This window comes from Arachis ipaensis, chromosome B05, assembly GCF_000816755.2.
Source record: "Arachis ipaensis cultivar K30076 chromosome B05, Araip1.1, whole genome shotgun sequence".
Lineage (NCBI taxonomy): Eukaryota > Viridiplantae > Streptophyta > Magnoliopsida > Fabales > Fabaceae > Arachis > Arachis ipaensis.
In genome coordinates, this window is record NC_029789.2 from 105,477,118 (window position 1) to 105,490,431 (window position 13,314).

Genomic DNA, 13,314 nt, shown 5'->3' on the forward strand with positions numbered 1-13,314 from the left:
TGAAGGATCTTCCTTCCAAACTTGTAGTTTGCAATGTCTGCAAACCAAGGAGCTTGTTGGATTTGCAAAAGGTGTTCATCTGGAAAACTTTCGTTCACTGAATGTGGAGCTTGGTTAGCTTCTTGTGATAGTCTTAACAAATGGTCTGCCATGTAGTTCTCATTCCCTTTCCTATCTTTCACTTCAATGTCAAATTCTTGTAGCAGCAACACCCACCTAATAAGTCTTGGCTTTGAGTCCTGTTTAGACATGAGATACTTGAGAGCAACATGATCAGTATATACTATAACCTTTGAACCAATCAAGTATTGTCTAAATTTATCAAATGCATATACAATTGCCAAGAGCTCTTTCTCTGTGGTGGTATAATTTTTCTGTGCTTCATTCAACACCTTGCTAGCATAGTATATAACATGATGCAGCTTGTCTTTCTTTTGCCCCAACACAGCACCAATTGCAAAGTCACTTGCATCACACATAAGTTCAAAAGGTAATTCCCAATCCGGGGGTGTGATAATTGGTGCTTGGTGCACGAAATTGTGATCATCAATGGCGCCATCAACATGGTACGCACAATTGTAATCTCAAGTCTTTATCACAACTTCGCACAACTAACCAGCAAGTGCACTGGGTCGTCCAAGTAATAAACCTTACGCGAGTAAGGGTCGATCCCACGGAGATTGTTGGTATGAAGCAAGCTATGGTCATCTTGTAAATCTCAGTCAGGCGGATTCAAATGGTTATGGAGGATGAATGATTAAAAGATAAATAAAACATAAAATAAAGATAGAGATACTTATGTAATTCATTGGTGAGAATTTCAGATAAGCGTATGAAGATGCTTTGTCCCTTCCGTCTCTCTGCTTTCCTACTGTCTTCATCCAATCCTTCTTACTCCTTTCCAAGGCAAGCTGTATGTTGGGCATCACCGTTGTCAGTGGCTACAATCCCGTCCTCTCAGTGAAAATGTTCAACGCACTCTGTCACAGCACGGCTATTCATCTGTCGGTTCTCGATCATGTCGGAATAGACTCCAGTGATTCTTTTGCGTCTGTCACTAACGCCCCACAATCACGAGTTTGAAGCTCATCACAGTCATTCAATCCTTGAATCCTACTCAGAATACCACAGACAAGGTTTAGACCTTCTGGATTCTCAAGAATGCCGCCAACAATTCTAGCTTATACCACGAAGATTCTGATTAAGGAATCCAAGAGATAAACACTCAATCGAAGGTAGAACGGAGATGGTTGTCAGGCACACGTTCATAGGTGAGTATGATGATGAGTGTCACGGTTCATCACATTCATCAAGTTGAAGAACAAGTGATATCTTAGAACAAGAACAAGCTGAATTGAATAGAAGAACAATAGTAATTGCATTGATACTCGAGGTACAGCAGAGCTCCACACCTTAATCTATGGTGTGTAGAAACTCCACCGCTGAAAATACATAAGAACATGGTCTAGGCATGGCCATGAGGCCAGCCCCAAAACATGATCTAAGTAGCATAGAACTACTCAAAGATTCCTCTCTAAATACAATAACAAAAGGTCCTATTTATAGAGAACTAGTAGCTTAGGGTTTACAAAAATGAGAAAATAACGTAAATATCCACTTCCGGGCCCACTGGGTGTGTGCTTGGGTTGAGCATTGAAGCATTTTCGTGTAGAGACTTTTCCTGGAGTTAAACGCCAGCTTTTGTGCCAGTTTGGGCATTTAACTCCCACTTTGGTGCCAGTTCCGGCGTTTAACGCTGGAAATTCTTGAGCTGACTTTGAACGCCAGTTTGGGCCATCAAATCTCGGGAAAAGTATGGACTATTATATATTGCTGGAAAGCCCAAGATGTCTACTTTCCAAAGCAATTGAGAGAGCGCCAATTAGGCTTCTGTAGCTCCAGAAAATCCACTTCGAGTGCAGGGAGGTCAGAATCCAACAGCATCTGCAGTCCTTTTTAGCCTCTGAATCAGATTTTTGCTCAGGTCCCTCAATTTCAGCTAGAAAATACCCAAAATCACAGAAAAACACACAAACTCATAGTAAAGTCCAGAAAAGTGAATTTTAAATAAAAACTACTAAAAATATAATAAAAACTAACTAAAACATGATAAAAACATACTAAAAACAATGCCAAAAAGCGTATAAATTATCCGCTCATCACAACACCAAACTTAAATTGTTGCTTGTCCTCAAGCAACTGAAAATAAAATAGGATAAAAAGAAGAGAATATACAATGAATTCCAAAAACATCTATGAAGATTAGTATTAATTAGATGAGCGGGGCTTTTAGCGTTTTGCTTCTGAACAGTTTTGGCATCTCACTTTATCCTTTGAAGTTCAGAATGATTGGCATCTATAGGAACTCAGAATCCAGATAGTGTTACTGACTCTCCTAGTTAAGTATGTTGATTCTTGAACACAGCTACTTTATGAGTCTTGGTCGTGGCCCTAAGCACTTTGTTTTCCAGTATTACCACCGGATACATAAATGCCACAGACACATAACTGGGTGAACCTTTTTAGATTGTGACTCAGCTTTGCTAGAGTCCCCAATTAGAGGTGTCCAGGGTTCTTAAGCACACTCTTCTTTTTGCTTTGGACCTCGACTTTAACCGCTCAGTCTGAAGTTTTCACTTGACACCTTCACGCCACAAGCACATGGTTAGGGACAGCTTGTTTTAGTCGCTTAGGCCAGGATTTTATTCCTGTGGGCCCTCCTATCCAATGATGCTCAAAGCCTTGGATCCTTTTTATCACCCTTGCCTTTTGGTTTAAAGGGGTATTGGCTTTTTCTGCTTGCTTTTTCTCTTTTTTTTTCGCATATATCTTTTTTTTCTGCAAGCTTTTCACTGCTTTTTCTTGCTTCAAGAATCAATTTTATGATTTTTCGGATCATCAGATAACATTTATCCTTTTCCTTTCATTCTTTCAAGAGCCAACAATTTTAACATTCATAAACAATCAAATTCAAAAATATGCACTGTTCAAGCATTCATTCAGAAAAGCAATAGCATTGCCACCACATCAAGATAATTAAACTATTTTAAAATTTGAAATTCATGCACTTCTTTTTCTTTTTCAATTAAAAACATTTTTCATTTAAGAAAGGTGATGGATTCATAGGACACTCATAGCTTAAAGGCATAGACACTAAGACACTAATGATCATAAGACACAAACATAGATAAACATAAGCATAAAAAAAATTCGAAAAACAGGAAAGTAAAGAATAAGGAGATTAAAGAACGGGTCCAACTTAGTGATGGCGGCTTGTTCTTCCTCTTGAAGATCTTATGGAGTTCTTGAGCTCCTCAATGTCTTTTTCTTGCCTTTGTTGCTCCTCTCTCATGATTCTTTGATCTTCTTTAATTTCATGGAGGAGGATGGAATGTTCTTGGTGCTCCACCCTTAGTTGTCCCATGTTGGAACTCATTTCTCCTAGGGAGGTGTTGATTTGCTCCCAATAGTTTTGTGGGAGAAAGTGCATCCCTTGAGGCACCTCAGGGATTTATGCTCATGTCCATGAGTGGGGTCTCTTGTTTGCTCCATCCTTTTCTTAGTGATGGGCTTGTCCTCATCAATGAGGATGTCTCCCTCTATGTTAATTCCAACTGAATTACAGAGGTGACAATTGAGATGAGGGAAGGCTAACTTTGCCGAGGTAGAGGACTTGTCCGCCACCTTATAGAGTTCTTGGGATATAACCTCATGAACTTCTACTTCCTCTCCAATCATGATGCTATTTGGTGATCCATGCATTGGCATAGAACTCTTGAACCATTAAGATCCCGACTTGTTGAATGGGGTTGGTAAGAACTTCCCAACCTCTTCTTCAGATCTCATGTCGGATTTCTGGATATTCGCCTTTTTTGAGCTTAAAAGGGACCTCGGAGATCACCTTCTTTATGGCCACAACTTCATAGAAGTGGTCTTGATGCACCCTTGAGATGAATCTCTCCATCTCCCATGACTCGGAGGTGGAAGCTTTTGCCTTCCCTTTCCTCTTTCTAGAGGTTTCTCCGGCCTTAGGTGCCATAAATGGTTATGGAAAAACAAAAAACAAATGCTTTTACCACACCAAACTTAGAAGGTTTGCTCGTCCTCGAGCAAAAGAAGAAAGAGAAGAGTAGAAGAAGAAGAAAAATAGAGGAGATGGAGGAGGCTTTGTGGTTCGGCCAAGGGGGAGAAGTGGTGTTGAGGTTGTGTGAAAATGAAGGAGTGAAGATGGGTTTATATAGGAGTTTAGAGGGGTTTTTGGGGAAGAGGTATTGAGGTGATTGGTGAATGGGTGAAGAAGAGAGAGAGTGGTGGGGTAGGTGGGGATCCTGTGGGGTCCACAGATCCTGAGGTGTCAAGGATAGCTCATTCCTGCACCGAGTGGCGTGCAAAAACGCCCTTTCTGCCAATTCTGGCGTTAAACGTCGGGCTGCTGCCCTTTTCTGGCGTTTAACGCCAGCTCCTTGCCCATTCCTGGCATTAAACGCCAGTCTGGTGCCCCTTTCTGGCGTTAAACGCCCAGAATGGTGCCAGACTGGGCGTTAAACGCGCATTTGCTGCCCTTACTGGTGTTTAAACGCCAGCAAGCTTTTCCTCCAGGGTGTGCTATTTTTTCTCTATTTTTCATTCTGTTTTTGCTTTTTCAATTGTTTTTGTGACTTCACATGATCATCAACCTACAGAAAACATAAAATAACAATGGAAAATAGATAGATATAACATTGGATTGCCTCCCAACAAGCGCTTCTTTAATGTCAGTAGCTTGACAGTGGGCTCTTATGGAGCCTCACAGATGTTCAGAACATTGTTGGAACCTCCCAACACCAAACTTAGAGTTTGACTGTGGGGGCTCTGTTTGACTCTGTTTTGAGAGAAGCTCTTCATGCTTCCTCTCCATGGTTACAGAGGGATATCCTTGAGCCTTAAACACAAGGGATTCTTCATTCACTTGAATGATCAATTCTCCTCTGTCAACATCAATCACAGCCTTTACTGTGGCTAGGAAGGGTCTGCCAAGGATGATGGATTCATCCATGCACTTTCCAGTCTCTAGGACTATGAAATCAGCAGGGATGTAGTGGTCTCCAACCTTTACCAAGACATCCTCTACAAGTCCATAAGCTTGTTTCCTTGAATTGTCTGCCATCTCTAGTGAGATTCTTGCAGCTTGTACCTCAAGTATCCCTAGCTTCTCCATTACAGAGAGAGGCATGAGGTTTACACTTGACCCTAGGTCACACAGAGCCTTCTCAAAGGTCATGGTGTCTATGGTACAAGGTATTGAGAACTTCCCCGGATCCTGTCTCTTTTGAGGTAATCTCTGACTAGTCAAGTCATCCAGTTCTTTGGTGAGCAAAGGGGGTTCATCCTCCTAAGTCTCATTACCAAATAACTTGTCATTTAGCTTCATGATTGCTCCAAGGTACTTAGCAACTTGCTCTTCAGTGACATCTTCATCCTCTTCAGAGGAGGAATACTCATCAGAGCTCATGAATGGCAGAAGTAAATTCAATGGAATCTCTATGGTCTCAGTGTGAGCCTCAGATTCCCATGGCTCCTCATTAGGGAACTCATTGGAGGCCAGTGGATGTCCATTGAGGTCTTCCTCAGTGGCGATCACTGCCTCTTCCTCCTCTCCAAATTCGGCCATGTTGATTATGTTTATGGCCTTGCACTCTCCTTTTGGGTTCTCTTCTGTATTGCTTGGAGGAGTACTAGGAGGGAATTTAGTAACTTTCTTGCTCAGCTGACCCACTTGTGCCTCCAAATTTCTAATGGAGGACCTTGTTTTAGTCATGAAACTCTAAGTGATTTTAATTAGATCAGAGACCATGGTTGCTAAGTCAGAGTGGTTTTGCTTAGAGTTCTCTGTCTGTTGCTGAGAAGATGATGGAAAAGGCTTGCCATTGCTAAACCTGTTGCTTTCACCATTGTTGTTGTTGAAGCCTTGTTGAGGCCTCTGTTGGTCCTTCCATGAGAGATTTGGATGGTTTCTCCATGAAGGATTGTAGGTGTTTCCATAGGGTTCACCCATGTAATTCACCTCTTCCATTGATGGGTTCTCAGGATCACGTGAATCCAACCATATCCTAGCTCTGTCTCTTACAGCAAAAGGAAAAAGCATAAGTCTGTAGACTTCAGGGTCAACCCCATTGGTCTTGACAGTGTCACGGATTTGCAAGAATTCAGCTAAGAACTGATGAGGATCTTCCAATGGAATTCTATGAAACTTGCAATTCTGTTGCATTAGAGAAACTAATTGAGGCTTAAGCTCAAAGTTGTTTGCTCCAATGGCAGGGATAGAGATGCTTCTCCCATAGAAATCAGGAGTATGTGCAGTGAAGTTACTAAGCACCTTCCTTGCATTGTTGCCATTGTTGTTGTTTTCGGCTGCCATGGTTTCTTCTTCTAGTTTGAAGATTTTTGTTAGGTCCTCTCCAGAGAGTTGTGCTTTAGCCTCTCTTAGCTTTCGCTTCAAGGTCCTTTCAGGTTCCGGGTCAGCTTGAACAAGTATGCCTTTATCTTTGTTCCTGCTCATATGAAAGAGAAGAGAACAAGAAAGTAGGGAATCCTCTATGTCACAGTATAGAGATTCCTTGAGGTGTCAGAAGAAAAGAAGAATAGAAGGAGGAGGTGGAGAAGAGGGAATTCGAACTTATCAAGAGGGATAGAGTTCGAATTGCACCTTGATGAGGAGTCTTAGTCCCTTAAAAAGAAGGATGTAAAAATAGGGGAAGAATTTTCAAAAATTAAGGTAAAAGATTTTGAAATAATTTTGAAAAATTGAAGAATGATTTTCGAAAATTAGAGTTGGGAAAGAAATAAAGTGATTTTTGAAAAAGATTTTGAAATTAGAAAGCAAAAAGATATGATTGAAAATTTAATTTTGAAAAAGATGTGATTAAGAAGATATGATTGAAAAGTTATGGTTTTAAAAAGATATGATTGAAAAACAATTTTAAAAAGATTTGATTTTTAAAATTAATGACTTGGCTAACGAGAAAAGATAAGATTCAAACATTAAACCTTTCTCAACAGAAAAGGCAACATACTTGAAATTCTTGAATCAAATCATTAATTGTTATCAAGTATTTTTGAAAATTGATTTTGAAAATATATGATTGAAAAGATATGATTTGAAAAAGATTTGATTTTGAAAAAAATGAAAACTTGAAAAAAAATGTGAATTAAAAACAAAATCTTCCCTCTAGTGTCATCTTGGCGTTAAACGCCCAGAATGGGCACCATTCTGGGTGTTTAACGCCCAAATCTCTACCTTTTTGGGCGTTAAACGCCCACCAGGTACCCTGGCTGGCGTTTAAACGCCAGTTTTCCTTCTTCACTGGGCGTTTTGAACGCCCAGCTTTTTCTGTTTGATTCCTCTGCTGAATGTTCTGAATCTTCAATTCTCTGTATTATTGAAAAATATTTTTGAATTTTTTGATGATGAGAAACAATAAAAATGCAACTAAGATCAAATAAACAATGCATGCAGGACACCAAACTTAAAAATTTTCATATAGGAGACACTAACAAATTGAGAATGCATATGAGAAACAACAAAACACACTAAACAAGAGAATTTAAAGATCAGAGCAAGGAAATCATCAAGAACAACTTGAAGATAAATGAAGACACATGCATGTAATTTTTGAAAAATGCAAGAAAAATAGAAACATGCAATTGACACCAAACTTAAAAATTAATACTAGACTCAAACAAAAAAACATAAAATATTTTTGGTTTTTATAGTTTTAAAAATTTTTTTTGTGATTTTCGAAAATTATATAGAGAAGAAAATAAAGAGAATTAAAACTTTTAATAAGAATTCCAGGAATCATTGCAATGCTAGTCTAAGACTCCGGTCCAGGAATTAGACATGGCTTACTAGCCAGCCAAGCTTTCAATGAAAGCTCCGGTCCAAAACACTAGACATGGCCAATGGCCAGCCAAGCTTTAGCAGATCATTGCTTTCAATAGCAAAATTGATAGAAATCAACAAGCTCTTGTGATGATAAGTTGAAACCTCGGTCCAAAAGATTAGACATGGCTTCTCAGCCAGCCAGACTTCAACAAATCATCATGAAACTCTAGAATTCATTCTTAAAAATTCTGAAGAACAAAATAGAAAATCTTTTTGTATTTTTGAAAAATTTTTTTTTCGAAAAATAAAAAGGAAAAGTACCTAATCTAAGCAACAAGATGAACCGTCAGTTGTCCAAACTCGAACAATCCCTGGCAACGGCGCCAAAAACTTGGTGCACGAAATTGTGATCATCAATGGCGCCATCAACATGGTACGCACAATTGTAATCTCAACTCTTTATCAAAACTTCGCACAACTAACCAGCAAGTGCACTGGGTCGTCCAAGTAATAAACCTTACGCGAGTAAGGGTCGATCCCACAGAGATTGTTGGTATGAAGCAAGCTATGGTCATCTTGTAAATCTCAGTCAGGCAGATTCAAATGGTTATGGAGGATGAATGATTAAAAGATAAATAAAATATAAAATAAAGATAGAGATACTTATGTAATTCATTGGTGAGAATTTCAGATAAGCGTATAAAGATGCTTTGTCCCTTCCGTCTCTCTGCTTTCCTACTGTCTTCATCCAATCCTTCTTACTCCTTTCCATGGCAAGCTGTATGTTGGGCATCACCATTGTCAGTGGCTACAATCCCGTCCTCTCAGTGAAAATTTTCAACGCACTCTGTCACAGCATGGCTATTCATCTGTCGGTTCTCGATCATGTCGGAATAGACTCCAGTGATTCTTTTGCGTCTGTCACTAACGCCCCACAATCATGAGTTTGAAGCTCGTCACAGTCATTCAATCCTTGAATCCTACTCAGAATACCACAGACAAGGTTTAGACCTTCCGGATTCTCAAGAATGCCGCCATCAATTCTAGCTTATACCACAAAGATTCTGATTAAGGAATCCAAGAGATAAAAACTCAATCGAATGTAGAACGGAGGTGGTTGTCAGGCACACGTTCATAGGTGAGAATGATGATGAGTGTCACGGATCATCACATTCATCAAGTTGAAGAGCAAGTGATATCTTAGAACAAGAACAAGCTGAATTGAATAGAAGAACAATAGTAATTGCATTGATACTCGAGGTACAGCAGAGCTCCACACCTTAATCTATGGTGTGTAGAAACTCCACCACTGAAAATACAAAAGAACATGGTCTAGGCATGGCCATGAGGCCAGCCCCAAAACATGATCTAAGGTAGCATAGAACTACTCAAAGATTCCTCTCTAAATACAATAACAAAAGGTCCTATTTATAGAGAACTAGTAGCTTAGGGTTTACAAAAATGAGAAAATGACGTAAATATCCACTTCCGGGCCCACTGGGTGTGTGCTTGGGTTGAGCATTGAAGCATTTTCGTGTAGAGACTTTTCCTAGAGTTAAACGCCAGCTTTTGTGCCAGTTTGGGCGTTTAACTCCCACTTTGGTGCCAGTTCCGGCGTTTAACGCTAGGAATTCTTGAGCTGACTTTGAACGCCAGTTTGGGCCATCAAATCTCGGACAAAGTATGGACTATTATATATTGCTGGAAAGCCCAGGATGTCGACTTTCTAACGCAATTGAGAGCGCATCAATTGGGCTTCTGTAGCTCAAGAAAATCCACTTCGAGTGCAGGGAGATCAGAATCCAACAGCATTTGCAGTCCTTTTAAGCCTCTGAATCAGATTTTTGCTCAGGTCCCTCAATTTCAGCCAGAAAATACCTGAAATCACAGAAAAACACACAAACTCATAGTAAAGTCCAGAAAAGTGAATTTTAAATAAAAACTACTAAAAATATAATAAAAACTAACTAAAACATACTAAAAACATACTAAAAATAATGCCAAAAAGCATATAAATTATCCGCTCATCAGTGCTGTAATGAGTTTTCTCTTTAAAGTTTCAAAGGCATGCTTGCAATTGTCATCAAAGATAAAAGGATTATCAATCATTAGTAAATTACTCAATGGTTTTGCTATTTTTGAAAAATCTTTGATGAACCTTCTGTAAAAACCAGCATGTCCAAGAAAACTCCTTACTGCTTTCACATTAATAGGTATAGGAAGCTTTTCAATGATTTGTATTTTTGCTTTGTCAACTTCTATACCTTTGCTTGAAACCTTATGCCCAAGAACTATCCCTTCAGGAACCATGAAATGGCATTTCTCCCAATTCAATACCAGATTATTTTCTTGGCATCTTTTCATAACAAGAGTTAAATAATGCAAGCAAGTGTTAAATGAATTGCCAAAGATAGAAAAATCATTCATGAAGACTTCTAAAAACTTTTCCACCATGTCAGAAAATATAGAAAGCATACACCTTTTAAAAGTTACACGGGCATTGCACAGCCCAAAGGGCATCCTTTTGTAAGCGAAGACTCCAAATGGACAGGTGAAGGAAGTCTTTTCTTGATCCTTGGGATCCACTACTATTTGATTGTACCCAGAGTACCCGTCCAGGAAGTAATAGTATGCATGGCCAGGCAATCTTTCCAACATCTGGTCAATGAATGGGAGAGGAAAATGATCTTTTCTTGTAGCATCATTCAGTCTTCTATAATCTATGCACATCCTCCACCCAGTCACTGTCCTTGTGGGGATTAACTCGTTCTTCTCATTGGAAATGACTGTCATTCCTCCCTTCCTTTGCACAACCTATACTGGGCTCACCCAAGAGCTGTCAGAAATTAGGTATATGATTTCAGCATTCCATAGCTTCATTACCTCTTTTTGAACCACCTCCTTCATGGTTGGGTTAAGCCTTCTTTGGGGTTGAACTACAGGACTTGAATCTTCCTCCAATAGAATTTTATGCATACAAATAGCAGGGCTTATGCCCTTGATATCATTAATTGTCCAACCCAAGGCTATCTTGTGAGCTTTCAGCACCTCAATCAGCTTTGTTTCTTCTTCTATGTTCAAGAAGGAATTTATGATCACTGGCAAGGCTTCTGCTTCTCCAAGAAATACATACTTGAGATGAGGGGGGAGAGGCTTTAACTCTTGTTTTGGTTTCGCCTCTGTCTTGCCTTTAGAGGAGATTTCTACCACTTCCCCCTCTATGTAATCTTGTTCCACTTCTATTTCCACTTCTTGTTCCTCCTGGTTGTTGGCTTCAAGCAGCCCCCTCTCTACTTCTTCCACCATTTCCACTCTCATATGCTTTTCTTCCTCAGGGGGATATTTCATGGCTTTAAAGACATTAATGATCATCTTCTCATCATGCACTCTGAGTGTCATTTCTCCTTTCTCTACATCAATTATAGCCCTTGCTGTGGCTAGAAAGGGCCTCCCCAAGATGATTGAGTTGTGTCCTTCCTCCTCCCTATCTAAGATGACAAAGTCAGCAGGGAAGATAAATCCTCTAATCTTCACCAATAAATTTTCTACAACTCCATTTGGTATTTTTAGTGATCTGTCAGCCATTTGAAGTGACATCCTAGTGGGCTTTACTTCCTCTATTTCAAGCTTCTTTATTAGTGAGAGGGGCATTAAATTGATGCTGGCTCCTAAATCACAGTGGGCTTTGTCCAATGTTCTATCGCCTATGGTGCAAGATAGGATGAAGCTTCCTGGATCTTTGAGCTTTGGTGGAAGACCCCTTTGGATGACTGATAAACCACTATTTTATGGTTTATCTTGTGCTCAATTGAGTGGTTTTTATCAACTTTTTACCCACTTATTCATACTAATCGCATGTTTTACGTTTTCCTTCATGATTTTGTACTATGATTGAAAACATGTTTCTTTGATCTTAATTTAGCTAATTTTAATCCTCTCTTATTACCATTCGATGCCTTGATATGTGTGTTAAGTGTTTTCAGATATTATAGGGCAGGAATGGCTTGGAGGATGGAAAGAAAGCATGCAAAAGTGGAAGGAATACAAGAAGTTGGAGAAATTGCTAAGCTGTCCAGCCTGACCTCTTTGCACTCAAACGGCTATAACTTTAGCTACAGAGGTCCAAATGATGCGGTTCTAGTTGCGTTGGAAAGCTAACGTCCGGGGCTTCGATTTAATTTATAATTTGCCATAGTTGCCCTGACGATAACTGACGCGAACGTGTGATCTATGCGAACGCATCCCAGTGGCGAAAAAACCAGCGTGTTTGAATTCAAAACCAGCAAATTCTGGGTTGTTTCTGACCCAGTTCTCGGCTCAGAAAACACAAATTAGAGGCTATAAAGTAGGAGAATGCATCCATTCATAATCATGCTTTTCATAATTCATAATTTTAGGATTAGATGTAGTTTTTAGAGAGAGAGAGGTTCTCTCCTCTCTCTTAGGATCTAGTTTTAGGATTTAGGATTATTTCTTCTTCATCACAGGTTCAATGTTCCTTTAATTTAACTTCTCTTCTACTTTTATTTGTTCTAGTACTCTGGTTTATTTATTTTTCTTATTGATTCTCTTCTTATCCAAATTGGCTTATGAACCATTCATGTTAGGATTTTCTTTATTTAATATAAATTGAGGTATTTCAGATTTATGATTCTTGATGAGCGGATAATTTATACGCTTTTTGACATTGTTTTTAGTATGTTTTTAGTAGAATCTGGTTACTTTTAGGGATGTTTTCATTAGTTTTTATGTTAAATTAACATTTCTGGACTTTACTATGAGTCTGTGTATTTTTCTGTGATTTCAGGTATTTTCTGGCTAAAATTGAGGGACTTGAGCAAAAATCAGATTCAGAGGTTGAAGAAGGACTGCTGATGCTGTTGGATTCTGACCTCCCTGCACTCAAAGTGGATTTTCTGGAGCTACAGAACTCATAATGGCGCGCTTCCAGTTGCGTTGGAAAGTAGACATCCAGGGCTTTCCAGCAATATATAATAGTCCATACTTTAGCCGAGTTTAGACGACGTAAAAGGGGGTTGAACGCCAGTTCTACGCTGCTGTCTGGAGTTAAACGCCAGAAACAAGTCACAAACCAGAGTTGAACGTCAGAAATACGTTACAACCTGGCGTTCAACTCCAAGAAGGACCTCTACACGTGCAAAACTCAAGCTTAGCCCAAGCACACACCAAGTGGGGCCCCGGAAGTGGATTTATGCATCAATTACTTACTTTTGTAAACCCTAGTAGCTAGTTTATTATAAATTGAATTTTTTACTATTGTATTAGACATCCTGGATTGTATTTTTGATCCTGTGATCACGTTTTGGGAGCTGGCCTCTCGGCCATGCCTAGACCTTTCACTTGTGTATTTTCAATGGTAGAGTTTCTACACTCCATAGATTAAGGTGTGGAGCTCTGCTGTTCCTCATGAATTAATGCAAAGTACTACT